The sequence below is a fragment of the Salmo trutta genome, unplaced genomic scaffold (genome assembly GCF_901001165.1).
Source record: "Salmo trutta unplaced genomic scaffold, fSalTru1.1, whole genome shotgun sequence".
In the NCBI taxonomy this organism is placed as follows: domain Eukaryota; kingdom Metazoa; phylum Chordata; class Actinopteri; order Salmoniformes; family Salmonidae; genus Salmo; species Salmo trutta.
Window position 1 is genome coordinate 113,717 of NW_021822725.1, and position 17,500 is coordinate 131,216.

Consider the following 17,500-nt stretch of genomic DNA (forward strand, 5'->3'; position numbering starts at 1 on the left):
TAACCATTCAGAGTTAATGTCTAACCTTAACCCTAACCTTAACCATTCAGAGTTAATGTCTAACCTTAACCATTCAGAGTTAATGTCTAACCTTAACCCTAACCTTAACCATTCAGAGTTAATGTCTAACCTTAACCCTAACCTTAACCATTCAGAGTTAATGTCTAACCTTAACTCTAACCTTAACCATTCAGAGTTAATGTCTAACCTTAACCATTCAGAGTTAATGTCTAACCTTAACCATTCAGAGTTAAATCCTTAACCTTAAACACTTTTGGAACAACTTTAACATTTTATGTTTTAAAAACATGGATGAATGTTTGATTCTGTGAGATCTGGTTGGTCACACACACACACACACACACACACACACACACACACACACACACACACACACACACACACACACACACACACACACACACACACACACACACACACACACACACACACACACACACACACACACACACACAGTAGATTGCTCTGCAGCAGTAGTAATGGGTAAAAAAGTGTGATAGGTAGACTGTTTTTATTTTCTTATTTATTTTACCGTTATTTTACCAGGTAAGTTGACTGAGAACACATTCTCATTTACAGCAACGACCTGGGGAATAGTTTCAGGGGAGAGGAGGGGGATGAAAGAGCCAATTGTAAACTGTAACAAGACCTGTCTAGAATGTAGTCCTCTCCTCAACACACTTTACCTATGTCCCAAATCTCTCCCTATTCTCTATAGTGCACTGCACTGTGGAGGAAATATGGTACCATTTAGTTATGGCATCTACACATTATAAACCTACCTGTCTGTCTCTACAACAGTTGGGGGTATAAATCTACCTGTCTGTCTCTACAGTTGGGGGTATAAACCTACCTGTCTGTCTCTACAGTTGGGGGTATAAATCTACCTGTCTGTCTCTACAGTTGGGGGTATAAATCTACCTGTCTGTCTCTACAGTTGGGGGTATAAACCTACCTGTCTGTCTCTACAACAGTTGGGGGTATAAACCTACCTGTCTGTCTCAACAACAGTTGGGGGTATAAATCTACCTGTCTGTCTCTACAGTTGGGGGTATAAACCTACCTGTCTGTCTCAACAACAGTTGGGGGTATAAACCTACCTGTCTGTCTCAACAACAGTTGGGGGTATAAATCTACCTGTCTGTCTCAACAACAGTTGGGGGTATAAACCTACCTGTCTGTCTCTACAGTTGGGGGTATAAACCTACCTGTCTGTCTCTACAACATTTAGGGGTATAAACCTTTGATCAAGACAAAGGAGATGATTGTGGACTACAGGAAAAAGAGGACCGAGCACGCCCCCATTCTCATCGACGGGGCTGTAGTGGAGCAGGTTGAGAGCTTCAAGTTCCTTGGTGTCCACATCACCAATGAACTATCATGGTCCAAGCACACCAAGACAGTCGTGAAGAGGGCACAACAACGCCTATTCCCTCTCAGGAGCCTGAAAAGATTTGGCATGGGTCCCCAGATCCTCAAAAGGTTCTACAGCTGCACCATCGAGAGCATCCTGACGGGTTGCATCACCGCCTGGTATGGCAACTGCTCGGCTTCCGACCACAAGGCACTACAGAGGGCAGTGCGTACGGCCCAGTACATCACTGGGGCCAAGCTTCCTGCCATCCAGAATGTCTATACAGGCAGTGTCAGAGGAAGGCCCTAAAAATTGCCAAAGACTCCAGCCACCTTAGTCATAGACTTATCTCTACCGGAGCGCCAAGTCTAGGTCCAAAAGGCTTCTAAACAGCTTCTACCCCTAAGCCATAAGATTCCTGAACAGCTAATCAAATGGCTACCCAGACCCCTCTTTTACGCTGCTGCTACTCTCTGTTTTTATCTATGCATAGTAACTTTACCTGTACCTACGTGTACATATTACCTCAATTACCTTGACTAACCGGGGCCCCTGCACATTGACTCTGGACCGGTACCTCCTGTATATAGCCTTGCTACTGTTATTTTATTGTTGCTTTTTAAATATTAGTTATTTTTAAATTTTTGCTTTTTTAAAATGTATTTTTTACTTCAGGTTATTTTAGTAAATACTTTAACACTCATTTTTCTTAAAACTGCACTTTTGGTTAAGGGCTTGTAAGTCAGCATTTCACTGTAAGGTCACACTTGTATTTGGCGCATTTGACTGATAAAGTTTGACTTGATTTGAAACACTCAGAATTCCATTCATTCATTAAAACTAGCGCAGAGCGGCCTATATAGGCCTATTGGATATTTATTTATTTAAGTTTTTGTCTCTCATCATCAATGAATCTCTGATAGCTACACACCAGTGATTTGTTTAGCATAGCAACATCAAATTAATAGAATTATTGGAATTAATGACTGGGTCAAAACATGGGTCAAAACATGGGTCAAAACATGGGTCAAAACATGGGTCAAAACATGGGTCAAAACATGGGTCAAAACATGAGAAAAGACCTTGCGACCAACCCGCTTTGCATAGCAACTTCAGAATGTAAAAAAACGAATTTACTCATGAAAATTGTTTTTAATAAAAATAAGGATTTTTATAAATATGTTGGCAACTGTTTTATAAAATCAATAAGGCCCTCGAACCCGGAGATTACCGTGTGACAACTCCTTCCTGAAGGGCTGAAGGTTCTCGTAACTCTATCACTCTCTTTCTCTCTTACTTCCTCCTTCCCTTTCACAATTCATTTATTGGCATGGGAAACATTTGTTAACATTGTCGTTCAGCAAGCCAGCTCCACTAGGGCCCGTTCAGCAAGCCAGCTCCACTAGGGCCCGTTCAGCAAGCCAGCTCCACTCGGGCCCGTTCAGCAAGCCGGCTCCACTAGGGCCCGTTCAGCAAGCCAGCTCCACTAGGGCCCGTTCAGCAAGCCGGCTTCACTAGGGCCCGTTCAGCAAGCCAGCTCCACTCGGGCCCGTTCAGCAAGCCGGCTCCACTAGGGCCCGTTCAGCAAGCCGGCTCCACTAGGGCCCGCTCAGCAAGCCGGCTTCACTAGGGTCCGCTCAGCAAGCCGGCTTCACTAGGGTCCGCTCAGCAAGCCGGCTCCACTAGGGTCCGCTCAGCAAGCCGGCTTCACTAGGGTCCGCTCAGCAAGCCGGCTTCACTAGGGTCCGCTCAGCAAGCCGGCTCCACTAGGGTCCGCTCAGCAAGCCGGCTCCACTAGGGTCTGCTCAGCAAGCAGGCTCCACTAGGGTCTGCTCAGCAAGCCGGCTTCACTAGGGTCCGCTCAGCAAGCCGGCTCCACTAGGGTCTGCTCAGCAAGCCGGCTCCACTAGGGTCCGCTCAGCAAGCCGGCTCCACTAGGGTCTGCTCAGCAAGCCGGCTCCACTAGGGTCCGCTCAGCAAGCCGGCTTCACTAGGGTCTGCTCAGCAAGCCGGCTTCACTAGGGTCTGCTCAGCAAGCCGGCTCCACTAGGGTCTGCTCAGCAAGCCGGCTCCACTAGGGTCTGCTCAGCAAGCCGGCTCCACTAGGGTCCGCTCAGCAAGCCGGCTCCACTAGGGTCTGCTCAGCAAGCCGGCGTGTGTGCGAGAGCGTGTGCTATGAAAAGAATAAGCATAAATGACGAGGGAAATGAAATGAGGTTTAATTTACTGTGGTGTTTGGTCTCCACCCTTTTCTTACTGCAGCAGGTCACATTCTGCTGCCATGATCGCACACTGCGGTATTTCACCTAACAGATAAGGGAGCTTATCAATATTTGATTCGTTTTGTGATTATTTTGTGGTCCTTGTAATCTGTGGGAAATAATATTAGTCTCTAATACGGTCATATATTAGACAGGAGGTGAGGAAGTGTAGCTCAGCTGCCAGCTCATTTTGTGGGCTTCTGTTGAGAGCCAAGTCTGCCTACGGCGGCCTCTCTCAATAGACTCACTGAGTCTGTTTTCTACCAGTCACGGTGGTCAGATAGTCTTTCAGTTTACTTTGAGATTTTGGTCATGTTTTCCCAATAGGTAATATCATTTTATTGTTGTTTGATTATAATTTGGTTGGGCCAGACTGTCTGAGTGCTGTCCTGAGGCTTTGTTGGGTTGGTAGTGGTTTGTGAACTTAGCCTCTCTACCAGCTGGATGAGGGAACTTTTCTCTGTGTTCGTCTCTGTAGTGAGAGGTGGAAATATTCTCTCTGTGTTCATCTCTGTAGTGAGAGGTGGTAATATTCTCTCTGTGTTCGTCTCTGTAGTGAGAGGAGGTAATATTCTCTCTGTGTTCGTCTCTGTAGTGAGAGGTGGTAATATTCTCTCTGTGTTCATCTCTGTAGTGAGAGGTGGTAATATTTTCTGTGTTCATCTCTGTAGTGAGAGGTGGTAATATTCTCTCTGTGTTCATCTCTGTAGTGAGAGGTGGTAATATTTTCTGTGTTCGTCTCGGTAGTGAGAGGTGGTAATATTTTCTCTGTGTTCATCTCTGTAGTGAGAGGTGGTAATATTTTCTGTGTTCATCTCTGTAGTGAGAGGTGGTAATATTTTCTGTGTTCGTCTCGGTAGTGAGAGGTGGTAATATTCTCTCTGTGTTCATCTCTGTAGTGATAGGTGGTAATATTTTCTCTGTGTTCATCTCTGTAGTGATAGGTGGTAATATTTTCTCTGTGTTCATCTCTGTAGTGAGAGGTGGTAATATTTTCTGTGTTCGTCTCGGTAGTGAGAGGTGGTAATATTCTCTCTGTGTTCATCTCTGTAGTGAGAGGTGGTAATATTTTCTCTGTGTTCATCTCTGTAGTGAGAGGTGGTAATATTTTCTCTGTGTTCATCTCTGTAGTGAGAGGTGGTAATATTTTCTCTGTGTTCATCTCTGTAGCGAGAGGTGGTAATATTTTCTGTGTTCGTCTCGGTAGTGAGAGGAGGTAATATTCTCTCTGTGTTCATCTCTGTAGTGATAGGTGGTAATATTCTCTCTGTGTTCATCTCTGTAGTGATAGGTGGTAATATTCTCTCTGTGTTCATCTCTGTAGTGAGAGGTGGTAATATTTTCTCTGTACTCTAAGAATGTTGTTGCAGGATTCCAACAGAATGTTGACAAATCAAATCAAATCAAATTTTATTGATCACATACACATGGTTAGCAGATGTTATTGTGAGTGTAGCGAAATGCTTGTGCTTCTAGATCCGACAGTGCAGTAATATCTAACAAGTAATCTAACAATCCCCAACAATGACCTAATACACACATCTAAGTAAAGGAATGGAATAAGAATATATACATATAAATATATGGATCAGCAATGACAGAGCGGCATAGGCTAATATGCAATAAATAGTATAGAATTAAGCAATAACACCGAGGGTTGTGGTATATGGCCAATATACGACAGCTAAGGGCTGCTCTTAGGCACGACACAACACGGAGTGCCTAGATACAGCCCTTCGCCGTGGTATATTGGCCATATATCACAAACTCCCGAGGTGCCTTATTGCTATTATAAACTGGTTACCAACGTAATTAGAGCAGTAAATATAGCTGTTTTGTCATTTCCGTGGAAAGACCAATGATTTCAAGTCTGTATGTAGGGCAGCAGCCTCTCTGTGCTAGTGATGGCTGTTTAACAGTCTGATGACCTTGAGATAAATGGCCTTGTTGTCAGCCGGAAAGAGAAATAGGCAAAAGTTCAATTCAGAGCAACAAAGAAATGGAATAATTTATCTGAGCAAACCAGAAACCTTTTGAATATATACATTCATACAATATTTTAGTACCACTTAAATATAACACATGAAGGACTATGGTAGATGAAGGAACCAATCTATCTGTCCAGAGAGTATTTATCTGGTCAATTTGGCAGTGTATTATGTCTGCTGTTTGGAACTGTGTGCTGTATGTGGACATGGGATTGTTTTATAAATTGTATTTTAATGTTTAAGGACTCAAATGAGGACTAAAAGATAAAATCAAATATCTGTCCTCTATCTCTCCATCTCTCTCTCTCCATCTCTCCTTCTCGCTCTCTCTCCATCTATCTCTCTCTCCCTCCATCTATCTCTCTCTTTCTCCATCTCTCCATCTCTCTCTCTCTATATATATATATATCTCCTTCTTTCTCTCCATCTCTCGCTCTACATCTCTCTCTCTCCCTCTCTCTCTCTCCATCTCTCCTTCTCTCCCTCTCCATCTCTCTCTTTCCCTTTCTCCATCTCTCCTTCTCTCTCTCTGTGTCTATCTCTCCCTCCCTCCTCTCTCTCTCCTACTGTCCTCAATGACGCCACAGGACAATGGCAAGTGGTTCAATACACACACACACACACACACACACACACACACACACACACTCCGAGGGAATCCCCAGAGGACCTGTGAGAGAGGCTGTAACTCTGTATAATTTAATCTGAATCCATTTAATGGAGAGAGAGAGAGAGAGAGAGAGAGAGAGAGAGAGAGAGAGAGAGAGAGAGAGAGAGAGAGAGAGAGAGAGAGAGAGAGAGAGAGAGAGAGAGAGAGAGAGGAGGTAGTGTTGTGTGTGTGTTGCGTGTGTGTCTGCTCGTGCGCGTGCGTGTGTGTATGTGTGTGTGTGGTTAATGGAGACAGGGTCTTGATTGATGGAAAGGTTAATCGTAGCAGACAGGTGAAACAGTGTGTGTGTGTGTGTGTGTGTGTGTGTTTTTCTGCATTTTTGCCTGCCAACAAGGTAATATGCATGTTTAGTGAGAAGGTTAAATTAGCAGTAGTGAAGAGAAGACCACGATCATATTAGTGACATCACAGCAAAACGTTTTGCAATAGAAAACAAAAACACACGTTACTCATTGGAGTCGGAAAGGGCCAGGAGACAAGGTGACAGGAGACAAGGTGACAGGAGACAAGGTGACAGGAGACAAGGTGACAGGACACAAGGTGAAAGGAAGTGACAGAGGAGAAGTAAGAAGTGAGAAGGAGATGAGAGAAAAGGACAGGATGAATCAGAGAGAGAGGATGAATCAGAGAGAGAGGATGAATCAGAGAGAGGATGAATCAGAGAGAGGATGAATCAGAGAGAGAGGATGAATCAGAGAGAGAGAGGATGAATCAGAGAGAGAGAGGATGAATCAGAGAGAGAGAGGATGAATCAGAGAGAGAGAGGATGAATCAGAGAGAGAGAGGATGAATCAGAGAGAGAGAGGATGAATCAGAGAGAGAGGATGAATCAAAGAGAGGATGAATCAGAGAGAGAGAGGATGAATCAGAGAGAGAGAGGATGAATCAGAGAGAGAGAGGATGAATCAGAGAGAGAGGATGAATCAGAGAGAGAGAGGATGAATCAGAGAGAGAGAGGATGAATCAGAGAGAGAGAGGAGCTCAGAGGATGAATCAGAGAGAGAGAGGATGAATCAGAGAGAGAGGATGAATCAGAGAGAGAGAGGATGAATCAGAGAGAGAGAGGATGAATCAGAGAGAGAGAGGATGAATCAGAGAGAGAGAGGATGAATCAGAGAGAGAGAGGATGAATCAGAGAGAGAGAGGATGAATCAGAGAGAGAGGATGAATCAGAGAGAGAGGATGAATCAGAGAGAGAGGATGAATCAGAGAGAGAGGATGAATCAGAGAGAGAGGATGAATCAGAGAGAGAGAGGATGAATCAGAGAGAGAGAGGATGAATCAGAGAGAGAGAGGATGAATCAGAGAGAGGATGAATCAGAGAGAGGATGAATCAGAGAGACAGAGGATGAATCAGAGAGACAGAGGATGAATCAGAGAGAGAGAGGATGAATCAGAGAGAGAGAGGATGAATCAGAGAGAGAGGATGAATCAGAGAGAGAGAGGATGAATCAGAGAGAGAGGATGAATCAGAGAGAGAGGATGAATCAGAGAGAGGATGAATCAGAGAGAGAGGATGAATCAGAGAGAGAGGATGAATCAGAGAGAGAGGATGAATCAGAGAGAGAGGATGAATCAGAGAGAGAGGATGAATCAGAGAGAGAGGATGAATCAGAGAGAGAGGATGAATCAGAGAGAGAGGATGAATCAGAGAGAGGATGAATCAGAGAGAGAGGATGAATCAGAGAGAGAGGATGAATCAGAGAGAGGATGAATCAGAGAGAGGATGAATCAGAGAGAGAGGATGAATCAGAGAGAGAGGATGAATCAGAGAGAGAGGATGAATCAGAGAGAGAGGATGAATCAGAGAGAGGATGAATCAGAGAGAGGATGAATCAGAGAGAGGATGAATCAGAGAGAGAGGATGAATCAGAGAGAGAGGATGAATCAGAGAGAGAGGATGAATCAGAGAGAGAGGATGAATCAGAGAGAGAGGATGAATCAGAGAGAGAGGATGAATCAGAGAGAGGATGAATCAGAGAGAGGATGAATCAGAGAGAGAAGATGAATCATAGAGGATGAATCAGAGAGAGAGGATGAATCAGAGAGAGAAGATGAATCATAGAGGATGAATCAGAGAGAGAGGATGAATCAGAGAGAGAAGATGAATCATAGAGGATGAATCAGAGAGAGGATGAATCAGAGAGAGAGGATGAATCATAGAGGATGAATCAGAGAGAGAGGATGAATCAGAGAGAGGATGAATCATAGAGGATGAATCAGAGAGAGGATGAATCAGAGAGAGAGGATGAATCATAGAGGATGAATCATAGAGGATGAATCAGAGAGAGAGGATGAATCAGAGAGAGACTTGCTTTTTTATTGTGTGTGTGTGTGTGTGTGTGTGTGTGTGTGTGTGTGTGTGTGTGTGTGTGTGTGTGTGTGTGTGTGTGTGTGTGGGAGGGAGAGAGAGAGAGAGACAGACGGAGAAATTGATTGGAGAGGGAGAGAGAGAGAGAGGGAGGGGGGGGGGATTGGAGAGGGAGAAGGGGAAAGGGGGTGAGTCCGAAGGGACCAAAAGGTCCATAAACAATTTAGCTCAAACGAAGAAGATCCTCATGGGACAGACAAGGCTATTGAAGTGAATTGGAGGAAGAGAGACAGGGATGAAAGAGATGGAGGGAGGGGGAGAGGGAAGGAGGGATGGAGGGAGGGGAGAGGTTGACAGAGGGATGGAGGGAGGGGGAGAGGTTGTCAGAGGGATGGAGGGAGGGGGAGAGGTTGACAGAGGGAAGGAGGGAGGGGGAGAGGTTGACAGAGGGAAGGAGGGAGGGGGAGAGGTTGACAGAGGGAAGGAGGGAGGGGGAGAGGCCTGAAAAGGCAGAGTTGGTTTGAGTAGTGGAGTCCCAGTGATGGGAGAGAAAAGGGAGGAGGAAGGATAAGGGATATGGAAAGAGGGAGAGAGACAGAGAGAGGGGGAGGGAGAGAGGAAGAGAGGGTGGATAGAGAGAGACAGAGGTGGAGAGAGGAAGAGAGGGTGGATAGAGAGAGACAGAGGTGGAGAGAGGAAGAGAGGGTGGATAGAGAGAGACAGAGGTGGAGAGAGGAAGAGAGGGTGGATAGAGAGAGACAGAGGTGGAGAGAGGAAGAAAGAGATGGAGAGAGGAAGAGGGGGATGAGAGAGGAAGAGGGGGATGGAGAGAGGAAGAGAGGGATGGAGAGAGGAAGAGAGAGATGGAGAGATGGAGAGAGAGAGAGATGGATGGAGAGATGGAGAGAGGGAGAGAGAGAAAGAGGGAGAGAGGGAGAGGGAGGGTGAGAGAGAGGGAGCGAGAGAGAGAGAGGGAGAGAGAGAGGGAGGGAGCGAGAGAGGGAGGGAGAGAGAGAGAGAGAGAGAGAGGGTGAGAGGGAGGGGGGGAGGGAGAGAGAGGGAGAGGGAGAGAGAGAGGAGAGAGGGAGGAGCGAGAGAGAGAGAGGGGGAGAGAGGGAGGGAGCGAGAGAGAGGGAGAGGAGAGAGAGAGAGAGAGGGAAAGAGAGAGGGAGAGGGAGAGAGGGAGAGAGAGAGAGAGAGGGAGATAGAATGGCATCAGTTCTTTGTATTGAGATTCCTTTCTTACAGTGAGAGAACGTGTAATGGTATTATGTAGCAGGAAAACAGTTTCACACACACACACACACACACACAAAGCCAACAGGGAGAGTTGCGTCCAGTGGCGTCATTAGGCCTGGGCCTCCGGGTTCAGTCCCAAACCTTTTGATGGTAATATTATATTATTATTACAATAAAACCCTACACAAAACCCTGAGGTGCCTTATTGCTATTATAAACTGGTTACCAATGTAATTAGAGCAGTAGAAATACATGTTTTGTCATACCTGTGGTATATGGTCTGATATACCACGGCTGTCAGCCAATCAAAATTCAGGGCTGGAACCACCCAGTTTATAGCAACATTTTAATGACAAAAAAAGAAACAATATAATATATAATATACAGGCAGTGGCAGGCACTACAAGAAGCCCCTGGATTCGGTCATCACTAGTTACCACAGCCACAAAGTCATAAGCCCCACCTACTACTACAATTTATCTTCTTAAAATCGTATTTTAAACCTAACCCTAACCTTAACCCTAACCTTAACCCTAACCTTAACCCTAACCTTAAATTAAGACCAAAAAGCACATTTTTGTTTTGATAATTTTTTTTACAGTTTGACTTTGTGACTGTGGTAACTAGTGACAACCACTAGACAAGACACTGAGACAGCAACAGACAAGACACTGAGACAGCAACAGACAAGACACTGAGACAGCAACAGACAAGACACTGAGACAGCAACAGACAAGACACTGAGACAGCAACAGGAGAATAGGGGGTGGAGAGGGACACCAGACCAGACACTGAGACAGCAACAGACACGACACAGACAGCAACAGACAAAACACAGACAGCAACAGACAAAACACAGACAGCAACAGACAAAACACAGACAGCAACAGACAACACACAGACAGCAACAGACAACACACAGACAGCAACAGACAACACACATACAGCAACAGACAACACACATACAGCAACAGACAAGACACAGACAGCAACCGACAAAACACAGACAGCAACAGACAAAACACAGACAGCAACAGACAAGACAGAGAAAGAGACAGACAACACACAGACAGCAACAGACAACACACAGACAGCAACAGACAAGACAGAGAAAGAGACAGAGGAGAAAGTGATGGAGAGAGAACCGAGGTGGGTTGAGCACACAGTAGCCTGTATCACCTACAGCTGCTGTATGGATTCTAATTACTGCACTGTGTGTGTGTGTGTGTGTGTGTGTGTGTGGGAGGGAGGGAGGGAGGGAGGGATAGTGAAAGAGAAAGAGGGTGTTTGGACAGGTCAGAGTCAATGTTTGAAGTTGTTGAGTTGTTTTTGCCAATAGACTGTAGATGTATGTGTTCCAGAGTAGAGAGCCACAGTAGCAACTGTAATTGAGTACTGACTGTCTGCTGTGGCAGGTGGGAATGTGCAAATTACCTGAAAAATATATCATTTCTCAATGTTCATCTTAAAGTGCCCAAATTAATTTATTAGGCTGGTTTAAATTGCTTCTTTTTTTTTGCCGAGGGAGAATGACCCCGGACCCCCCTACTGGCTTTGGGCTAAGCCCCAAATGTCTTCAAATCCTGCAAACTCCCCTGGTTGAGTCAGTATTTCAAATGTGTCCAAAAGTAATTATCAGAGCAGAAAGAGATTCTGATGACCTCAGAGAATAGATGAGCTGTACTCCCAAACTCCATTCCTCCTTCCCATTATAGTGAGCAGAGGAATATTAGAATGTATTCTAGAGCAGTGCTGTCACTATTCTAGAACAACACTCTCACTATTGTAGAACAACACTGTCACTATTCTAGAACAACACTGTCACTATTCTAGAACAATACTGTCACTATTCTAGAACAATACTATCACTATTGTAGAACAATACTCTCACTATTGTAGAACAATACTGTCACTATTCTAGAACAATACTGTCACTATTCTAGTACAACACTCTCACTACTGTAGAACAATACAGTCACTATTCTAGAACAATACTGTCACTATTCTAGAACAATACTATCACTATTCTAGAACAATACTCTCACAATTCTAGAACACTAATCTCACAATTATAGACCAATACTGTCACTATTCTAGAACAATACTCTCACTATTCTAGAACAATACTGTTACTATTCTAGAACAATACTGTCACTATTCTAGAACAACCTGTCACTATTGTAGAACAATACTCTCACTATTCTAGAACAACATGTCACTATTCTAGAACAACATGTCACTATTCTAGAACAATACTGCCCCTGTTCTAGAACAACACTCTCACTATTCTAGAACAATACTGTCACTATTCTAGAACACTAATCGCGCTATTCTAGAACAATACTTTCATTATTCTAGAACAATACTCTCACTATTCTAGAACAATACTGTCACTATTCTAGAACAATACTATCACTATTCTAGAACAATACTGTCACTATTCTAGAACAATACTCTCACTATTCTAGAACAATACTCTCACTATTCTAGAACAATACTGTCTCACTATTCTAGAACAATATTGTCACTATTCTAGAACAATACTCTCGCTATTCTAGAACAATACTCTCACTATTCTAGAACAATACTGTTACTATTCTTGAACAATACTGTCACTATTCTAGAACAACCTGTCACTATTCTAGAACAATACTCTCACTATTCTAGAACAATACTTTCATTATTCTAGAACAATACTCTCACAATTCTAGAACACTAATATCACAATTCTAGACCAATACTGTCACTATTCTAGAACAACACTCTCACTATTCTAGAACAATACTCTCACTATTCTTGAACAATACTGTCTCACTATTCTAGAACAATATTGTCACTATTCTAGAACAATACTCTCGCTATTCTAGAACAATACTGTTACTATTCTAGAACATTACTGTCACTATTCTAGAACAACCTGTCACTATTCTAGAACAATACTCTCACTATTCTAGAACAACATGTCACTATTCTAGAACAACATGTCACTATTCTAGAACAATACTGCCCCTGTTCTAGAACAACACTCTCACTATTCTAGAACAATACTGTCACTATTCTAGAACACTAATCGCGCTATTCTAGAACAATACTTTCATTATTCTAGAACAATACTCTCTCTATTCTAGAACAATACTGTCACTATTCTAGAACAATACTATCACTATTCTAGAACAATACTGTCACTATTCTAGAACAATACTATCACTATTCTAGAACAATACTCTCACTATTCTAGAACAATACTCTCACTATTCTAGAACAATACTGTCTCACTATTCTAGAACAATATTGTCACTATTCTAGAACAATACTCTCGCTATTCTAGAACAATACTCTCACTATTCTAGAACAATACTGTTACTATTCTTGAACAATACTGTCACTATTCTAGAACAACCTGTCACTATTCTAGAACAATACTCTCACTATTCTAGAACAATACTTTCATTATTCTAGAACAATACTCTCACAATTCTAGAACACTAATATCACAATTCTAGACCAATACTGTCACTATTCTAGAACAACACTCTCACTATTCTAGAACAATACTCTCACTATTCTTGAACAATACTGTCTCACTATTCTAGAACAATATTGTCACTATTCTAGAACAATACTCTCGCTATTCTAGAACAATACTGTTACTATTCTAGAACAATACTGTCACTATTCTAGAACAACCTGTCACTATTCTAGAACAATACTCTCACTATTCTAGAACAACCTGTCTGTCACGTCCTGACCAGCAGAGGGAGCAATTGTATTAGTTTTGGTCAGGACGTGGCAGAAGGGTTTGTGTTACGTGTGAGTTGGTTGTTGGACTCCCAATTGAAGGCAGGTGTGTTGAGTTGCCTTTGATTGGGAGTCCTATACAGTAGTGTGTGTTTTTCCTTGTGGTTGTGGGTAATTGTTTCTGTTTAGTGTGTTTCACCTGACAGGACTGTTTGGCTGTCAGTTTTCTTGTTTTGTAAATTGTATAGTGTTCGTTCTTTATTAAATAATGATGAACACTAACTCTGCTGCATTTTGGTCCACTTCCTCAGACAGTCCTTACACTGTCATTATTCTAGAACAATACTGTCCCTATTCTAGAACAACGCTCTCACTATTCTAGAACAATACTCTCACTATTCTAGAACAATGCTCTCACTATTCTAGAACAATACTCTCACTATTCTAGAACAATATTGTCACTATTCTATAACAATACTCTCACTATTCTAGAACAATACTCTCACTATTCTAGAACAATACTCTCACTATTCTAGAACAATATTGTCACTATTCTATAACAATACTCTCGCTATTCTAGAACAATACTCTCACTATTCTAGAACAATACTGTTACTATTCTAGAACAATACTGTCACTATTCTAGAACAATACTGTGACTATTCTAGAACATAAAAGGAGAATAGAAGATGATGGTTCCCAGTGTCATTCTCATTCTTGTCATCAACGGTGATCATCGATGATATCACTGTGACATCACTGAATCTCATATGACCTTGACAAGCTGTCTGTCACAGTTAACACACTAAATACAGTTTGATTCCAATTTACAGCCTTTCTTCATTCCCCGTCTAATGCATCTGTTTATGTGTGTGTGCATGCCGAAATAAGGCCGTTTTTATTCACCCTCTCCTCGTTCTCTTGCCTGTCAAGACCACAGATTCAATTTGTAGGCCTCCCAGCAGAGAGAGAGGTGGGGAGAGAGATAGAGGACAGAGAGAGAGAGAGAGAGAGAGAGAGAGAGAGAGAGAGAGAGAGAGAGAGAGAGAGATTGAAAGAGAAAGGGAGATGGAGATGGAGGGGGTAATGTCTGTTGATTGAGCCTCCTAGAGTCAGAGATGGGGGATGCCAGGCCGTGTGTGTTAGGGTTGAATGAGTCTCCATGATGGTGCCATGTTGAAAGTCACTGAGCTCTTCAGTAAGGACATTCTACTGCCAATGTTTGTCTATGGAGATCGCATGTCTGTGTGTTTGATTTTATACACCTGTCAGCAACAGGTGTGGCTGAAATAGCCAAATCCACTCATTTGAAGGGGTGTCCACATATTTTTGTATATATAGTGTATGTCATGTACTGTATGCCCTATGGGCAAGTTACTCCCACCCAGATTACAGCCAACACATCCATCCAAAGACAGTTGTTGAAAGAATGGGTGTCAGCTAGTCCCGTCTGGTCATAGTTGATTGCATTTAGTCCCTATTGTGCCGTGGACAGTTTGTGGACAAAACGACCCGACTACGAGTAGTAATACAGGGCAGTGAGCCTTACTTTAGGTTAAAGGTCAGGGATGTCTTCTTGTTGTCTTGGGGCTCTGGAGTGCAGTTACCTGCAGAAATAACAGAGGAAGAATATTGAGTATCCGATCCTGTCATCCCCATCTTTCTCTTCATCCATCTCCTGAGTGGGCATCCCTCGTTCTCCCATCTCTTTCTCTCTGTATTGATCTCCTGAGTGGGCATCCCTCGTTCTCCCATCTCTCTCTCTGTATTGATCTCTTGAGTGGGCATCCCTCGTTCTCTCATCTCTCTCTCTCTGTATTGATCTCTTGAGTGGGCATCCCTCGTTCTCCCATCTCTCTCTCTGTATTGATCTCCTGAGTGGGCATCCCTCGTTCTCCCATCTCTCTCTTCATCCATCTCCTGAGTGGGCATCCCTCGTTCTCCCATCTTTCTCTTCATCCATCTCTTGAGTGGGCATCCCTCGTTCTCTCATCTCTCTCTCTCTGTATTGATCTCTTGAGTGGGCATCCCTCGTTCTCCCATCTCCTCTCTCTCTCTCTGTATTGATCTCTTGAGTGGGCATCCCTCGTTCTCTCATCTCATCTCTCTCTGTTTTGAGCGCAGTTACAAAATTACCATCACAAACACACACACACACACAGACACAGACACAGACACACGAACACACATACATACACAGGAACACACACACACATACAGACACACAAGACACACATACATAATGGCATGCATCATGACCCAGGATGCATTAGTCAACAAACATCCTCATTAATGTGACGTTCCACTAATGTGCTGCAGTAAATCACTGTAGCTGTGTGTTTAACCTCCAGACAGACTGCATTGTGGACTCTGAAACCCAGAGGCCTTTCAACAGATCACCATCATGTTCTGATGCTCACTTCTCTACAGGCTCTGGATCTTCATTGAGCCTGGAGCTGTGTGTGTGTGTGTATGTCTGTGTGTGTGTGTGTGTGTGTGTGTGTGTTAGTTAGCCCTGGTACTAATAACTGTTAACACCATAGTGCTAAACCCCTCTAGGGCTGTGGTCAAAATAACACCACCACTATAGAGGGAATAGGGAGAGAGAGAGAGAGGAGGAGAGAGAGAGGAGGTTTAGGGGATATGGAGAGAGGGAGGAGAGAGGGAGGAGATGTAGGGGATATGGAGAGAGAGAGGAGAGAGGGAGGAGATGTAGGGGACATGGAGAGAGAGAGGAGGAGAGAGAGAGGAGGTTTAGGGGATATGGAGAGAGGGAGGAGAGAGGGAGGAAATGTAGGGGATATGGAGAGAGAGAGGAGAGAGGGAGGAATAGGGAGGAAATGTAGGGGATATGGAGAGAGAGAGGAGAGAGGGAGGAGATGTAGGGGATATGGAGAGAGAGAAGGAGAGAGGGAGGAGATGTAGGGGATATGGAGAGAGAGAAGGAGGAATAGGGAGGAGATGTAGGGGATATGGAGAGAGAGAAGGAGAGAGGGAGGAGATGTAGGGGATATGGAGAGAGAGAAGGAGAGAGGGAGGAGATGTAGGGGATATGGAGAGAGAGAAGGAGAGAGGGAGGAGATGTAGGGGACATGGAGAGAGAGAAGGAGAGAGGGAGGAGATGTAGGGGACATGGAGAGAGAGAAGGAGAGAGGGGGGAATAGGGAGGAGATGGAGGGGACATGGAGAGAGAGAAGGAGAGAGGGAGGAGATGTAGGGGACATGGAGAGAGAGAAGGAGAGAGGGAGGAGATGTAGGGGACATGGAGAGAGAGAAGGAGAGAGGGAGGAGATGTAGGGGACATGGAGAGAGAGAAGGAGAGAGGGGGGAATAGGGAGGAGATGGAGGGGACATGGAGAGAGAGAAGGAGAGAGAAACACCATCTACAAGGCAGTGTGGGCTAAGTTATAGGATCTACTGTCTGTACTCATTACAGCTAACACTTACACTTAGAAGGGAAATGTACACTCAAGGCGAGGTTTAAATAGTTGATTTATTCATGTATTTATGTATTTATGTATTCATTATAAATACACACTGTTTTTGAATTACAGTGTACATGTATATACTGTCTGTACAAAGTACTACAACTTACTTTTATTTTTCCACTTCAAGTACTGCTAAACACATCAAACAACAGCACCTAGTCTGGGTCCCAAACAGCACCTAGTCTGGGTCCCAAACAGCACCTAGTCTGGGTCCCAAACAGCACCTAGTCTGGGTCCCAAACAGCACCTAGTCTGGGTCCCAAACAGCACCTAGTCTGGGTCCCAAACAGCACCTAGTCTGGGTCCCAAACAGCACCTAGTCTGGGTCCCAAACAGCACCTAGTCTGGGTCCCAAACAGCACCTAGTCTGGGTCCCAAACAGCACCCTAATCCCTTCATAGTGCACTATTTTTAACCAGAGCCTATAGGT

At 43.8% G+C, this 17,500-nt stretch overlaps 1 protein-coding gene across 1 annotated transcript in view; it reads right to left on the reverse strand.

Annotated features, from left to right (window-relative positions):
- Positions 1–15,179, reverse strand: part of LOC115184024 (protein ELFN1) — a 53,986-nt gene extending 38,807 nt beyond the window's left edge. The window contains exon 1 of the mRNA XM_029745021.1: positions 15,132–15,179. The gene's annotated coding sequence lies outside the window, so the exon portion shown is untranslated. The remainder of the gene's footprint in view (positions 1–15,131) is intronic.
- Between the last annotated feature and the right edge of the window lie 2,321 nt (positions 15,180–17,500).